At 49.3% G+C, this 15,743-nt stretch overlaps 3 protein-coding genes across 6 annotated transcripts in view; 1 reads left to right on the top strand and 2 right to left on the bottom strand.

Moving 5' to 3' along the window:
• The window catches only part of LOC127046504 (uncharacterized), a 257,859-nt gene that overhangs the window by 1,267 nt on the left and 240,849 nt on the right, over nt 1-15,743 (bottom strand). The gene's annotated exons all lie outside the window — the stretch shown is intronic.
• Nucleotides 1-15,743, top strand: part of LOC127046476 (receptor-type tyrosine-protein phosphatase kappa-like) — a 119,407-nt gene that overhangs the window by 14,295 nt on the left and 89,369 nt on the right. The window lies entirely within an intron of this gene.
• Nucleotides 1-15,743, bottom strand: part of LOC127046543 (chromatin assembly factor 1 subunit A-like) — a 52,860-nt gene that overhangs the window by 36,464 nt on the left and 653 nt on the right. The gene's annotated exons all lie outside the window — the stretch shown is intronic.

Here is a 15,743-nt window from a genome sequence, read left to right as displayed (position 1 = left end):
TCATTCATGCGGTCTCCCTCCTCCAGCTGGGCAATCAGCTGGTCCTTGGTGCGTCTCCCTGGGTGCAGCCCCCTCTGCTTGCACAGCTCCACCAGGTCACACTTGCGCCGCTTGGCATACATCTTCCTGCTGGCCACTCACAGGCCGGGGTGCTCGCCGCTCCCCACGGTTTCCAGGGGACCCCTAGTGCACCAGCCCTTCTTGAGGTCACCACCTCTCTGCCAGGGTCGAGCTGCAGACTCCTCCGCCCCTGGGACCGCTCGCTGCAATCCCCCGGGGGACCCTGTTACTGCAAAGTCCTTCTCACTGGGCACACACTCCCAGGGGTTAACCACCCCTTCGTTTTACTGCTCCCCAGTCACTTACTGCAGGAAGCGCCGTCCACGGGGTGCAGTATCTCCCGCCGCTGCCACCAGTTGTCACGGAGTGTGGGGGAGTCCGGCCCTGCACCCCTCTTCCTGGGACCCACAGTGACTCTCAGCCAGTCAGTAAAACAGAAGGTTTATTGGACAACAGGAACACAGGTTACAGCAGAGCTTGCAGGCACAGTCAGGACCCCTCCACCGAGTCCTTCTGGGCTTTCAGGGTGCTTGGATCCCAGCTAGGATACCCTGAATTCCGCCCACACAGCCCCAAGCCCCAAACTCCAACTGCTTCCCTCCTGCCACACCCTTCCTTTGTCCCCTTCCCGGGCAAAGGTGTTGACCTTTCCCCTCCCTTACCTAGCTCAGGTTACAGGCTCTGGCATCGTCCATCTCCTAAAGTCCTCCCCTGCTCTCCCACTCCCCACACAGACAGTCCCTACTGCATCACATATACACATTCCCTCGTTCGTTGTTTGCTTGGCTTCAATTTGAGACAATATACTGTTGTGCTTACTCTGCATGCTTGCAGCATTATCTGCTGACTATGTAGCACATTTAATCCAGTCAGCATGTTGTTTTGGTAGCACATTGGTTCCATCAAACAATTCCTGAGAGTTATTCAGTGTTCAATAAAGGACTGGGCCAAAAGAAATCCGATGAGATTCAACAAAGACAAGTGCAGAGTCCTACACTTAAGAAAGAAGAATCCCATGCACTGCTACAGGCTGGGGACCGACTGGCTAAGCAGCAGTTCTGCAGAAAAGGACCTAGGAATTACAGTGAACGAGAAGCTGGATATGAATCAGCAGTGTGCCCTTGTTGCCAAGAAAGCCAACAGCATATTAGGCTATATTAGTAGGAGCATTGCCAGCACATCGAGGGAAGTGATTATCCCCTCTATTCTGCACTGGGGAGGCCATCTGGAGTGTTGGATCCAGTTTTGGTCCCCCCACTACACAAGGGATGTGGACAAATTGGAGAGAGTCCAGCGAAGGGCAACAAAAATGATTAGGGGGCTGGAGCACATGACTTATGAGGAGAGGCTGAGGGAACTGGGGTTGTTTAGTTTGCAGAAGAGAAGAGTAAGGAGGGCTTTGATAGCAGCCTTTAACTACCTGAAGGGAGGTTCCAAAGAGGATGGAGCTCGGCTGTTCTCAATGGTGGCAGATGACAGAACAAGGAGCAATGGTCTCAAGTTGCAGTAGGGGAGGTTTAGGTTGGATATTAGGGAAAACATTTTCACTAGGAGGGTAGTGAAGCACTGGAATGAGTTCCCTAGGGAGATGGTGGAATCTCCATCCTTAGAGGTTTTGAAGGCCCTGCTTGACAAAGCCCTGGCTGGGATAATTTAGTTGGTGTTGGTCCTGCTTTGAGCAGGGGGTTGGACTAGATGACCTCCTGAGGTCTCTTCCAACCCTAATATTCTATGATTCTAAGAAACAATAGCTAAAAACTCTGTCACTGTACAGCCGATTTCTGGGTGTTCATATGTAACCAAGACTGGAAAATGCTTCTCAGACTTCTCCAAACTAGCATCCAGTGCCAAACTGTCATTCAGGGCCTTCAGTCCCACCTTGTACATTGTCAGGTGTTAGGTGCGATTTCCCCTTGTGTAACATGGGTTGTTTTGGGGGGGAGCATGCTCATAGCTCTTGGCAATTTTGGAGTCTGGGAACATTTTCTTGACTAAAGATCGAACATGATCGCTGCTAGCACAAGGGATGTCCTACTCCCAAAGAAATCCTCTAAAACTTCAGCCTTGGTTACACCATCATGCATGTTTGACCCAGCAGGTGGGAAAAAAGCTGCTGCTGATTGTGACTATGGTAGCTGTGGCACAGCTTGCACGTTTCTCTGTAGCAATATGGTGTGAATACCCTTGTATCCACTAGGATTACCAGCTCACAAAAACCAGTGTTAGCCCTCTCCTTGATTTCTCTAGGAAATGGTCTTATTCCTGCCACGAGTCTTTAAACTGATAAAGACTTTTTACATTTTCCTTTGGTGGAGCCTGGGTGTCGTCATCCATCATTGCTGCCATGGAGTCTTTGCTTTTCTTTGTAATCTTTCGATTTCTCAACTATGTGCAAGTTGAATGTTTAGTTACTGGAGACAGCACTACCACTACGGCAGGCCTATCCCTACTGTTCCTCCTTTAGCACTCAGGTCTTGCGGCTGGTTGTGGCTTTCTGAACTACTTCTCGGGTTACAACTCTCACACAATTACTGCTGGATGTGATGTTTAAGCTGGGTGTTGAGTTTTTAATAACACTGAGGGTGAGAGCCATTTAAACAAACAGTGAGAGTGTCACCTGAGAGAGGAATATGGCGTTGTGACTCTGCACAAGAAATGAACTACAATTTTGTGACTACGTGCGCGCACTCAGTTGTAACGGTATTTTTGTTCACCCATGGTAATTGATTCGTCTTTAAGGTAGCAAGGTTGATGTGGGAAATGTTCTACTTCAACCAAGCCAGGGGTTTGGGGGCCAAAGCAGGACAGTCCTGCAAAATTCAGGCCTGTTGTGAGGTATGCAGTGGGGCAGGCAGCTGGGGCAGGCAGACAGGGTTTTTCCCTAGACCAGACTGGCATTGGCAAGAGGGCTGGACCCATGTAGGGCAGTGGGAGGGCAGACTAGCACTTTCCCCACCCACCCAGGCATGATGGGTCCCATGTGGGACATGGCTTCAGAGGGCACTGGGCAAGACCTCTGGCAAGGTGATGGTGAAATGAGGGTCTTGCAGCCTTTCTCTAATGGGTGTTGGGCAGTCCGGGGCCAGGCCCTTTTCAGCACTGGTGAAGCAGGAGCTGGCCAGGGTCAGCCATAGACTCATAGACTCTAGGACTGGAAGGGACCTCGAGAGGTCATCGAGTCCAGTCCCCTGTCCTCATGGCAGGACCAAATACTGTCTAGACCATCCCTGATAGACATTTATCTAACCTACTCTTAAATATCTCCAGAGATGGAGATTCCACAACTTCCCTAGGCAATCTATTCCTGTGTTTAACTACCCTGACAGTTAGGAACTTTTTCCTAATGTCCAACCTAAATCTCCCTTGCTGCAGTTTAAGCCCATTGCTTCTTGTTCTATCATTGGAGGCTAAGGTGAACAAGTTTTCTCCCTCCTCCTGATGACACCCTTTTAGATACCTAAAAACTGTTATCATATCCCCTCTCAGTCTTCTCTTTTCCAAACTAAACAAACCCAATTCTTTCAGCCTTCCTTCATAGGTCATGTTCTCTAGACCTTTAATCATTCTTGTTGCTCTTCTCTGGACCCTCTCCAATTTCTCCACATCTTTCTTGAAATGCGGTGCCCAGAACTGGACACAATACTCCAGCTGAGGCCTGACCAGCGCAGTGTAAAGCGGAAGAATGACTTCTCATGTCTTGCTCACGACACATCTGTTAATGCATCACAGAATCACGTTTGCTTTTTTTGCAACAGCATCACACTATTAACTCATATTTTGCTTGTGATCCACTATAACCCCTAGATCCCTTTCTGCCGTACTCCTTCCTAGACAGACTCTTCCCATTCTGTATATGTGATACTGATTGTTTCTTTCTAAGTGGAGCACTTTGCATTTGTCTTTATTAAACTTCATCCTGTTTACCTCAGACCATTTCTCCAGTTTTTCCAGATCATTTTGAATTATGACCCTGTCCTCCAAAGCAGTTGCAATCCCTCCCAGTTTGGTATCACCTGCAAACATAATAATCTACTTTCTATGCCAATATCTGCTATGGCAGATGCTGTTTCTCAACCAAGCGGCATTTCCTGAGTGTGGCTGCTGTCTTAGTCTTTCTTGAAGCAAACTGTGCCTGGGATCCCTTGGGGGGAACCCTCCCCTGGCTTTGGGGGGTGGGAGTGTGTGTGTTGGGGGGGCTTATATTCACACGGGTCTTTCATCCCAGTCCTGGTTGTAATCGATATTAATTCTTGAAAATCAATTCAGGTCACTGTGCCTCTCTGGGCCAGGATAGCTGGGGCCAGAGGAGCTCTGTTCTCCCTGGAAAGTGCAAGGTGCAGCACAATGTGACATCTGCACAGCGCTGGGGGCACCATGGGCTGCATATGCCAAGTGCAGAGAGGTGTTTTGCTCTGAGGGTGAGGTTGCCAGAGAGTGAAGAGCAGCTGCAGGGACAGGATGTGGTCTCTGTGCATGATGCCTTTGTGAACTGCAGAGGCACTTCTTTGTTCACACTGCCCAGGATTTGTGCATGTGCTTCAGGGGAGGGAAGTACAGGGCATTGCACTTTAGTGATGGGGAGTGTGCCATGCCTGAAGGGTAAAGACGGGGTGTGTGTGTGTGTGTGTGTGTGTGTGTGTGTGTGTGTGTGTGTGTGTGTGTGTGTGTGTGTGTGTGTGTGTGTGTGTGTGTGTGTGTGTGTGTGTGTGTGCAGAGCTTACCTTGACCTGATCCCTTGGGTCAAAGCTACAAAGTACCTTGTCTTCACTAGCATTTTCCCTCATGTCAGTTAACACACGTCAGTTAACACCAGGTAAGAACACGCCTCTTTTTCTAGTGAGGACAGGGCCCAAGACACTCAGGCACCCAGGATGAGTAGCAGGGACATCTGATTTCTGTTACCCTTCCTTACCCCCCAGTCCTAGGCTAGATTAGAGCCTGACTAACCCATAATACAAGAACTAGGGTCACCAAATGAAATTAATAGGTAGTAGGTTTAAAACAAATAACAGGAAGTTCTTCTTCACACAGCGCACAGTTAACCTGTGGAACTCCTTGCCTGAGGAGGTTGTGAAGGCCAGGACTATAACAGGGTTTAAAAGAGAACTGGATAAATTCATGGTGGCTAAGTCCATTAATGGCTATTAGCCAGGATGGTAAGGAATGGTGTCCCTGGCCTCTGTTTGTCAGAGGGTGGAGCTGGATGGCAGGAGAGAGATCACTTGATCATTGCCTGTTGGCTTCACTCCCTCTGGGGCCCCTGGCATTGGCCACTGTCGGCAGACAGATACTGGGCTGGATGAGCCTTTGGTCTGACCTGCTACGGCCGTTCTTATGTTCTTATGTATGACTAAGCTCGTCATCTAGACTGTGAGTTCTTGGGGGCAGGGCCCAAAGCTCCATATGTTTTCTGTAGAATTCTTAGCCCAGCTGAGAGTGCCACAAAATAAAAATAATCAAATTAAATAAGGGAAAATATAACGATTTCTGATTGCCTCAGGCAAATGGCTGAATCTCTTATCAATACGATTTACAATAATCCCTGGCTAGGAATGTAGCATTCACCATTTTCAATTTACTTCCCCTACTTACATGTTATAAAATCTGCCTGTTTCATCATATCTAACACCTGTTTTCAGTGCTGAAATGCCCTTGGGTCTGACAACCACTGTCCTACTGCTGGTTGTGGAGGGCTTGGCCCGTGCTGCTTGTTGTACAGACACAACAACACAGGATCTTTTCAGGGGGCAAGACAAAGATGCCACATTTATTATAATAACAATCTGATTTATGACCAATAACTAATATCTTAATCCTTATACACTCACATTATACCTAATACACACACACACACACACACACACACACATCCATCAGACGTTCTGCAGCTGCTGCATAGTTACCAGTCCTGAAGAAAGCTTTGGTTCATGGCTTGATTTTGCAGCTTGGGTTTGTAGCTTGTGGTGGTAACTGGCCAGGAAAGTCGGGCGCAAGGACGAGCTGGGTCTCTGTTGGGCTTGCACCGATGCCCTTCCATGTTGGCAGCAGAATGTTACCCTCCAACGTCTTCCATCTCACCCATCCTTTGTGTAGATTTTAGTTTGAATCCAGAGTCTCTAGGTCTTGCTGTGTCAGGCTGCCTCTGGGTTTGGTGACTGATCACCCCTCAATTGCAGGCCTGACTTTCAGCCTGGGACCTGGCTTTGATCTTCCTTCTATTGCACCTTTTCTTTTTAGGGTGGACTCTGCTTACTTTGTTAGAGCTCTTGTCTGCATCTTCAGCCAGTGGGGTTTGAACTCTGTTTCATCAGGACAGGCTGGGGCTGGAGGTTGATTCCATCATCCACACATACCTCAGTCACACATCTAAACTAAACTAATAAGAGTACAGCAGGGTTTGCAAAAATGAAGGTTGGAGGAAGCTTTTACAAAATGGAGTGAGTGTTTTAAAATGGGGTTTGAATTACAATATGGCAAACAGTGAACAGAAGTTACAATATAGACAAGTGTAGTCGATGGCAAACAGTGAACAGAAATTACAGTGTAGGCAAGTGTAGTGAATGGTGAACAGAAGTTACATTAATGAAGTGAACAATTAAAAACAATTTCATTTATCAGTTCTACATGCTGAGGATGGGAGGGACTTCTGATGTGGTGCAGAGGTAACTGAAAGAAAGCTGGGGGCAGTTTTCTCCCTCCCCTAGCTCCTGTTAGTCACTGCTGAGCCCAGCCCTGCTGAATGCCTCCTTGTGACTTTCCCTGTTCTGACTGAGCACGGTTCCTGCTCTAGCTACACCGACACTTGGAGTCTCAGGAGGGGTCCATCTCCTTTTGCATGACTGGTGAATTCCAGATGGCTGACACTGAGATGACTCTGCCAGTTACAGTCTGACTAACTTAGACTCAATGTGCACATTTCCCAGCAGTTTACATTGAGTAATCTCATCTGCAAACACATATTCAGCTACCATCTCTATGCTGACAACTCACAGATCTGCCTCTGTGCTCCAGACCTGTCTCCTTCTCTCCACCTAGAACCTCAACCAGTCTCCCTGGCATCTCCTCCTGGAGGTCTAGCCATCATCCTGACCTCAGCATGGCTAAAACCCAGTTCCTAATCTGCCCTCCCTGCTCCCTCTCTTCTCTATCATTGTGGACAACACCACCATCATGCCTCTCACTCAGGCCTATAACCGGGACGTCATCATTGACTCAGCCTGGAGGTGAGGATCTAGGTCCAGGGCAAAAGCTTGCCAATTCTTTCTGAGTAGCATCTCTAAGATAGGCCTTTTCTATCCATCCCCACAGCTACACCTCTCCTCCGGGGTCTCATCATCTCAGTATTGCAACATCCTTCTCTCTGGCCTTGACAAATGCAGTCTTAGACTCATAGAATCATAGAACTGGAAGGGACCTTGAGGGGTCTCTAGTCCAGTCCCCTGCACTGGAGGCAGGACTAAGTATTATCTAGACCGGGGTCCCCAACACGGTGCCCACGGGCACCATGGCTCCCATGGGGGTGTCTAAGTGCATCCACTTACTGATTGACGGATGAGCACCCACTGAAATGTGACCGAAATTCTGTGGCATTTTGACGGTAATGTCTCTGGATGACACCACTTGCCGCCGACAAGCAGCATCATCCAGAGGCATCGCCGCTGAAATGCTGCTGAATTTCAGCAGCATTTCAGCGGATGCTCATCCATTGCCATGGTCTTTCGTCTGGCTCCTGCCAGAGGAAAAAGTTGGGGGCCACTGATCTAGACCAAACTTGACAGGTGTTTGTCCAACCTGCTCTTAAAAATCTCCAATTATGGAGATTCCACAACCTCCCTGGGCAATTTGGAGTCTCGGGTCAAAAGGCAAGCGAGATGGCCAAAAACAGAGGTCCCATTTTCCTCAGCTTTACCAGTGAATGAAGGATGACCTGCCTGGCTCCATTCAGGGATGCCTCTGAGCACGTCTGCACGGGGGCTGAGGTGTAATTTTCAGCTCGAGCAGGCATACCTTTGCTAGATCTGATCAAGCTGGCATGCTAAAAGTAGCAAAGTAGCAGCAGCAGGAGACGCTAGCTGCCTGGGTACATGCTCCGGGTCTCAGTCAGGCGGGAGTCCACTCGGGGTGGCTCAACTGTCCCACCGGTTGTGCCATCACAACTACACTCCTGTTTTTAGCACATATCTAGCGCAGGTGCATTTGCTCAAGCTGAAAATTACTCCAGTGTAGACCTACCCAAAGAGAGACAAAGCCTGAGACCTTCCAGTCCTGCAGCAAGGAAAGCAGAGATTTCCATAGCCTCTGCCCTCAACGCCTATTGGAGCCATAGCAACACCCAAGGGCACCTGGTGGTTCGCCTGGCTGCTCTGTGCTGTGCTGCACCAGCTCTCTTACGGTGCCCAGCAGCACTGAGCACCCTGCAATGTGGAGGCAAGTGCTGAAGATGCTTCAGCTGCTGGGCCCTCTGGGAGCTCACCCTGCAGGGTTCTGGTGACCACTTGGACCCCCAGCTAAAGTGAAGGGGCCTTTGCTAGGGCTGGCTCAAAGGAGAAGTTGCCAATAGCCTACACCTCAAGGTCCAGCACTGCGGTTCCTACCTTGGCCCCTAGGGCCATTCAGCAGAGGGATTCGGCTTCTCCAGCCTCCAGCCTCATGCCGGCGGAGCCCTCCCCAGGATCCCCTATTGCAGGCCATCAGCTGGCAGTGGCTGTCCTGGCTGGGATCAGTCCAAGTGTGTACCATTACAGGCTCCCCCACGTGTCACTGCCTAGCTCCGGCTAGCAGGATGCTCCAACTGTGGGGGACATTGGGCTGCAAGCCCCGGCACAGTCCCTGCTGGGTGTATATAACCTGTACAGCAGCCCCTTCTCCTGGGCTCAGCCCCAGAGTGAGCACGCTGCCCACTTCCCAGGCTCATCCCCTGTGTCTAGGGCACCGTAGCTGCAATAGCCATCCACAGGCTCCTGCCCCTTAGGCTGCCAGCTGGCTATGTCCAGAGAATTCACTCTGGGCCTGCCAGGGTTCCCCCCCACACACTCTGAACTCTGGGGTACAGATGTGGGGACCTGCATGAAGACCCCCTGAGCTTATTTTACCAGCTTAGGTTAAAAACTTCCCCAAGGCACAAATCCTTCCTTGTCCTTGGACGGTATCACTGCCACCACCGAGTGAGTTAGACAAAGATTCAGGAAAAGGACCGCTTGGAGCTCCTGTTTCCCCAAAACATCCCCCTAAGCTCCGTCACCCTCTTTCCTGGGGAGGCCTGAGAGTGACCAAGGTGAGGACAGACCAGCCCGTTGGGTTTTTAGGACACTAAAACCCCAATCAGATTCTTAAAAAACAACTTTATTATAAAGAAAAAGTAAAAGATGCTCCTCTGTAAAATCAGGATGGAGGGTAATTTACAGGGTAATCAAATTGAAAACACAGAGGATTTCCCCTCTAGGCAAAACTTTAAAGTTACAAAAACAGGGATAAATCTTCCTCTTAGCACAGGGAAAATTAATGAGCTACAGCAAGGGGGAGGGATATCTCTGTGGTTTGAGCACTGGCCTGCTAAACCTAGGGTTGTGAGTTCAATCCTTGAGGGGGCCACTTAGGAGTCTGGGGCAAAAATCAGTACTTGGTCCTGCTAGTGAAGGCAGGGGGCTGGACCCAATGACCTTTCAAGATCCCTTCCAGTTCTAGGAGATAGGTATATCTCCTATTATTATAACAAAAGCTAATCTAATTAATTTTTTGCTATTACTTATTATTTCTGTAATATTAGATGCTTAGTTCAGATATGGCTTTGGGAGATGTATTTTCCCTGCCCTGGTTCCTCTCTGACCCGGAGAGAACAAAGGAACACAAAACAAACACCTTCCCCCACAGATTTGAAAGTATTTTCTCCCCTTATTGGTCCTTTTGGTTAGGTGCCAACCAGGTTATTTGAGCTTCTTAACCCTTTACATGTAAAGGAGGGATTAACCCTTTACAGGACAAGGAGGGATTTTATGCTACCCTTAGCTATATGTTTATGACAGGGCCCCTCTCTGTTCAGTCCCCTGCTGGGTCTTTTCAGCTTCCCACCAGTTCTGCACAGATCTACAGAACACCTGTCCAACACCCCAGTGAACCACATGGCTCAGAGAAATGAGAAAGCCGAGGGCTGAGATCTGAACACACCTGCATTATTATAGCAGTGGTGTCAGAAGAGGTTTTCTCTGCCTTTTTTCTATAGCACCCATCACTATACTAGCTCCTGCTGGCAGACCTCCCCAAGGTCCTAGTGCAGTAATATTACCCCCCAAAACCTTGCTCAAATATCAGAGACAAGAGACACCACACTCCGGGCACCACTAGCAGAGGCAAGGACAGCGCAAGTCCTGCTAGCTTCATTAGCAAAGGCAGTTGCACATTCCTCGGGGGCCGGCACAGAGCGGGCTGGAGAAGAAGGAAGATGAAGCCAATAGAAATGAAGGTGCCATTTCAAAAATTCCATAAAGTTCCACGACCACGTTTCAGAACAGCCTGTGCACAGCAGTGTATGGAAATAGACGTGCATGATTTGCATACATGCGTGTTACAACTGCCCGCACGATGCAGTCACTGTGCCCCCAGCTGACAGCTCACGGGACCTAAACCAGGCCTGAGACACCTCTCTTTGTGAGGGGGTGGGGCTCATGGATTGCAGTCATGGGCATCTGTCTCTGCCCAGTCCCTGTACAGGGAGCCCAGGTGCCACACTCTGCTCTGTAGATCCCAGGATGTTCCTGTAGTTTTCTAGGCACCTAAAAGTGAAGTGCAGTGACACTCTGCATTGCAACGCCTTCGTCTCCTTGTGGTTCCCCCCGATGACCCTGTTCCTGTGCTCACCAGATCAGGGGCTGGGGCTCAGAAAGAGGCAGGGGCGGAGGCAGGGGATCTGCTAACATGGCAGACTTGCCTTGTGTAACCCACACACCTCCTGGGGGTGGAGTCTGTTCCATCTTGTGGCACTGAGACTGTGAAGTTATGAGTGTGATATAATATCTCATTGAAAGATGACAGGGCCAGAAAGAGTCGATCAACTCACAGATTGACCAGACCCATGGGTGAACTGTAGAGACTGGTTCCGAAGATCTGTTAATGAATAGAGCTTTGAAATGCAAGTCTGCATTGGGAGAGGTAGAAGGGTGGATGTTTGCTCAGGTCTTGTGATGTAAGCAAACAAGTCTTGTCTATTGCTATAGCTTTAATTCAAAGATCAAAAAAGGAATATTAGCATTTAGGAAGATACTTGAGTGAAATAGTATTATTGTCTCTATGACTCTCTGAAGGTTGTGGTAACCTGTGTCTGAACTGTTTAATGAATAAATTACCCTGTGCTAATTGCCAGGATGTTTGGAAGGAGAATTAAGCCTATTGTTTTCTCAGGCCCAAAGGCTGCTGGAAATGTATAAGAACTCTGGGACATGATCCTGCTTCATCTCAGATCTGCTTTGGGTTTCAAGAGGGGAAAACCTTAAGCCGCAAGGATTGAGATCCCCAGTCACTGACTGGAGCCACGCTGATATGGACATTAGACTATAACCTATGGACTATTTCTAAAAGGACTTTTGGCAACTACAAGCTCATCTCTCATATGTATCTAACTTCAAGAATTGAATTCAAGTCTGTATGTATGTGGATCTTTTAACCAACACTCTCTCGCTTTTCTTTTTTAATAAATTTTAGTTTAGTTAATAAGAATTGGCTATATAAGCATGTATTTTGAGTCAGATCTAAGTTATAATTGGACCTGGGTGTGTGGCTGATCCTTTAGGATTGGAAGAACCTTTTCATTTATATGATGAGATAAGATTTTCAGGAATCATCATCATATCTGACATGTGTGTCTGGATGGAGGCCTGAGGCTGGGCACTTTAAGGGAACTGTGGTGTTTGAACTTCTAAGTAACCAGTGAGGTACTATAGAAGCTGTTCTCTTCCAGCTTGGTAAATCTAAGTATTGGAACAACCACCAGCTTTTGGGGTTTATCTTCCCTGTTCTGTCTGCAGTTCACTCTAATTGAGTGACCTCAACTGGCTCCCACAGGCAGCACCGTCACAGAGACCATTTAGGGCATCTACACTACGGGATTATTCTGATTTTACAGAAACCGATTTTTGGAAACAGATTGTTTAAAGTCGAGTGCACACGGCCACACTAAGCACATTAATTCAGTGGTGTGCGTCCATGTACTGAGGCTAACGTCGATTTCCGGAGCATTGCACTGTGGGTAGCTATCCCATAGCTATCCCATAGTTCCCGCAGTCTCCCCCGCCCACTGGAATTCTGGGTTGAGATCTCAATGCCTGATGGGGCAAAAAACATTGTCGCAGGTGGTTCTGAGTACAGCCTCACCCCTCCTTCCGTGAAAGCAACGGCAGACAATCGTTTCACTCCTTTTTTCCTGGGTGAACTGTGCAGATGCCATACCACGGCAAGCATGGACCCTGCTCAGCTCAAGACAGCAATCATGGACGTTTTAAACACCTCATGCATTATCGTGCAGTCTATGCTGAACCAGGACCTGCAAAACCAGGCAAGTAGGAGGCTGCTATGGCAGCGCGGCGACAAGAGTGATGAGGATATGAACACAGAATTCTCCCAAACCATGGGCCCCTGCGCTTTGGAGATCCTGCTGGTAATGGGGCAGGTTCTAGCCTTTGAACACCGATTTTGGGCCCAGGAAACAAGCACAGACTGGTCGGACCGCACAGTGTTGCAGGTATGGGACAATTCCCAGTGGCTGCGAAACGTTTGCATGCGTAAGGGCACTTTCATGGAACTTTGTGACTTGCTTTCCCGGCCCTGAAACGCCAGAATACCAAGATGAGAGCAGCCCGCACAGCTGAGAAGCGAGTGGCAATAGCCCTGTGGAAGCTTGCAAAGCCAGACAGCTACCGGTCAGTCGGGAACCAATTTGGAGTGGGAAAAACTACTGTGGGAGCTGCTGTGATGCAAGTAGCCAAAGAAATCACTGAGCTGCTGCTACCAAAGGTTGTGACTCTGGGAAGTGTGCAGGTCATAGTGGATGGCTTTGCTGCAATGGGATTCCCTAACTGTGGGGGGGCGATAGATGGAACCCATATCCCTATCTTGGCACAGGAGCACCAGGGCACCCAGTACATAAACCGCAAGGGGTACTTTTCAATGGTGCTGCAAGCACTGGTGGATCACAAGGGACGTTTCACCAACATCCACGTGGGATGGCCAGGAAGGGTTCATGACGCTCACGTCTTCAGGAACACTACTCTGTTTAAATGGCTGCAGCAAGGGAATTACTTCCCAGACCAGAAAATAACAGTTGGGGATGTTGAAATGCCTGTCGTTATCCTGGGGGACCCAGCCTACCCCTTGATGCCATGGCACATGAAGCCATACACAGGCAGCCTGGACAGTAGTCAGGAGCTGTTCAACTACAGGCTGAGCAAGTGCAGAATGGTGGTATAATGTGCATTTGGCAGTTTAAAGTGACGCTGGTGCACGTTACTGACTCGCTCAGACCTCAGCCAAACCAGTGTCCCCATTGTTATTGCTGCTTGCTGTGTGGTCCACAATCTCTGTGAGAGTGAGGGGGAGACGTTTATGGCGGGGTGGGAGGCTGAAGCAAATTGCCTGGCCGCTGATTACGCGCAGCCAGACACCAGGGTGATTAGAAGAGCACACCAGGAAGTGCCGCACATCAGAGAAGCTTTGAAAACCAATTTCATGACCGCGAGGGTACAATGTGACTGTTGTGTTTGTTTCTCCTTGATAAAAACCTGCCCCCTTGCTTAACTCATTCCCTGTAAGCAACTGACCCTCTGCTTTGATCACAGCTTGCTTTCTAAGGAAATAAAGTCACTATCATTTAAAAACCATGTATTCTTTATTAACTGATTATAAAAAGAGGGAGAGAACTGACAGGGTAGCCCGGGTGGGGTGTGGGAGGAGGATAGGAGGGAAGGAAAAGGCCACTTCAGAAGTTCAAAATAATGACAGCCTTTTGCTCCACTGGGGTGGAGTGGGTGGGTGCACGGAGCCCAGGGGCAGCTCCAGGCACCAGCACGCCAAGCGCGAGCCTGGGGCGGCAAGCCACTGGGCGTGCTCTGAGGGTCGCCGTGAGGGCGGCAGGCAGGTTGCCTGAGAAGGGTCCTCTGGTCCCACGGCTTCAGCGGACCTCCCGCAGGCGTGCTGCCAAATCCACGGGACCGGGGACCTCCCGCAGGCAAGCCACCGAAGGCAGCCTGCCTGCCATGCTTGGGGCGGCAAAATACCTAGAGCCACCCCTGACGGAGCCTCCCCCCAAGTGTTCTTACACGTCTGGGTGAGAAAGATATGGAACATGGTAAGTGGTGAGGGTGGTTACACTCTGTGACCCTGCTGCTGTTCCTGAAGCTCCACCAGACGTCGGAGGATGTCAGTTTGATCACGCAGCAGCCCCAGAGTTGCATCCCGCCACCGCTGATCTTCCTGCCGCCACCTCTCATCTCGAGCGTCCCTCCTGTCCTCGCGTTGGTCCCTCCTGTCCTCACGTTCACTGGCATCTTTCCTGTACTTTGGTACCACGTCCTTCCACTCACTCAGATGAGCTCTTTCATTGCGGGTCACTCCCATGATTTCCAAGAACATTTTTGTCTCGCGTCTTTTTTTTCTGCCGCCTTATCTGAGATAGCCTTTGGGATGGAGTAGGGAGGCTTGAAAAATTTGCAGCTGCACGAGGGAGGGAAAAAAGGGAGAGAATTATTTTAAAAGATACTTTTTACAGAATAATGCTTATACTCTTTCATGGTGAACAACACTACTCACCTTACATAGCACACGTGATTTCACTACAAGGTCGCATTTTGCATCTTAATATTGAGTGCCTGCGGCTCTGGTGTTAGAGATCTCACAGACGCAGGCCTGGGCAGCAGAATTCGGCTTGCATGTGGCCATGGTAAGACATTGTCTTTCGGCTTCTGCAGCCTTCATAAAACCAGCACCCTCCTTTCCCACATACCAAGCAAAGCCCATTGACTGCTGCTGCTTTCCTGTTAACGTGGAGCAGCAGAAACCAAAATAACCATCACCCTCCTGCATTCAATTCTCTGGGATGATCGCTTTACCCCCCCCCCCACCACCACGTGGCTGATATCAGGGAAGATTGCTGCTAGCCAAACGCGAAAAAGCTCAGCGCCAATCCCTCTTCCTCCTCCCTCCCTCCCTCCCCCCCCCCGCTTGGCTAACTGCAGGGAAGGATTTATTTTCAGCCACAGGCAAACAGCCCAGTAGGAATGGCCATCTCTGTCCCCTTAATTAAATTCCCGGATTTCAACCTGGTTACCATGAACGATATCACTCTCCTGAGGATAACACAGCGAGATAAAGAATGGATGTTGCTTGAATGCCAGCAAACACCGGGACCATATGCAGCTAGGCTTTGTCATGCAATGATACCAGATTACTTGCTACATGCATGGCGTGGTCAAGTGTCTGACCATGGAGGACGGAATAAGGCTGCCCTGCCCAGAAACCTTCTGCAAAGGCTTTTGGAGGACCTCCAGGAGAGCTTCATGGAGATGTCCCTGGAGGATTTCCGCTCCATCCCCAGACATGTTAACAGACTTTTCCAATAACTGTACCGGCTGCAAATGCATCCCAAGTCCTCAGGGCAAATTAATCATTAAAAAACGCTTGCTTTTAAACCATATTTTATA

The sequence above is a fragment of the Gopherus flavomarginatus genome, chromosome 3 (assembly GCF_025201925.1).
Source record: "Gopherus flavomarginatus isolate rGopFla2 chromosome 3, rGopFla2.mat.asm, whole genome shotgun sequence".
Taxonomy (NCBI): domain Eukaryota; kingdom Metazoa; phylum Chordata; order Testudines; family Testudinidae; genus Gopherus; species Gopherus flavomarginatus.
The sequence above is the reverse complement of the archived record's forward strand: the minus strand, read 5'-3'. Positions and strand labels throughout refer to the sequence as shown.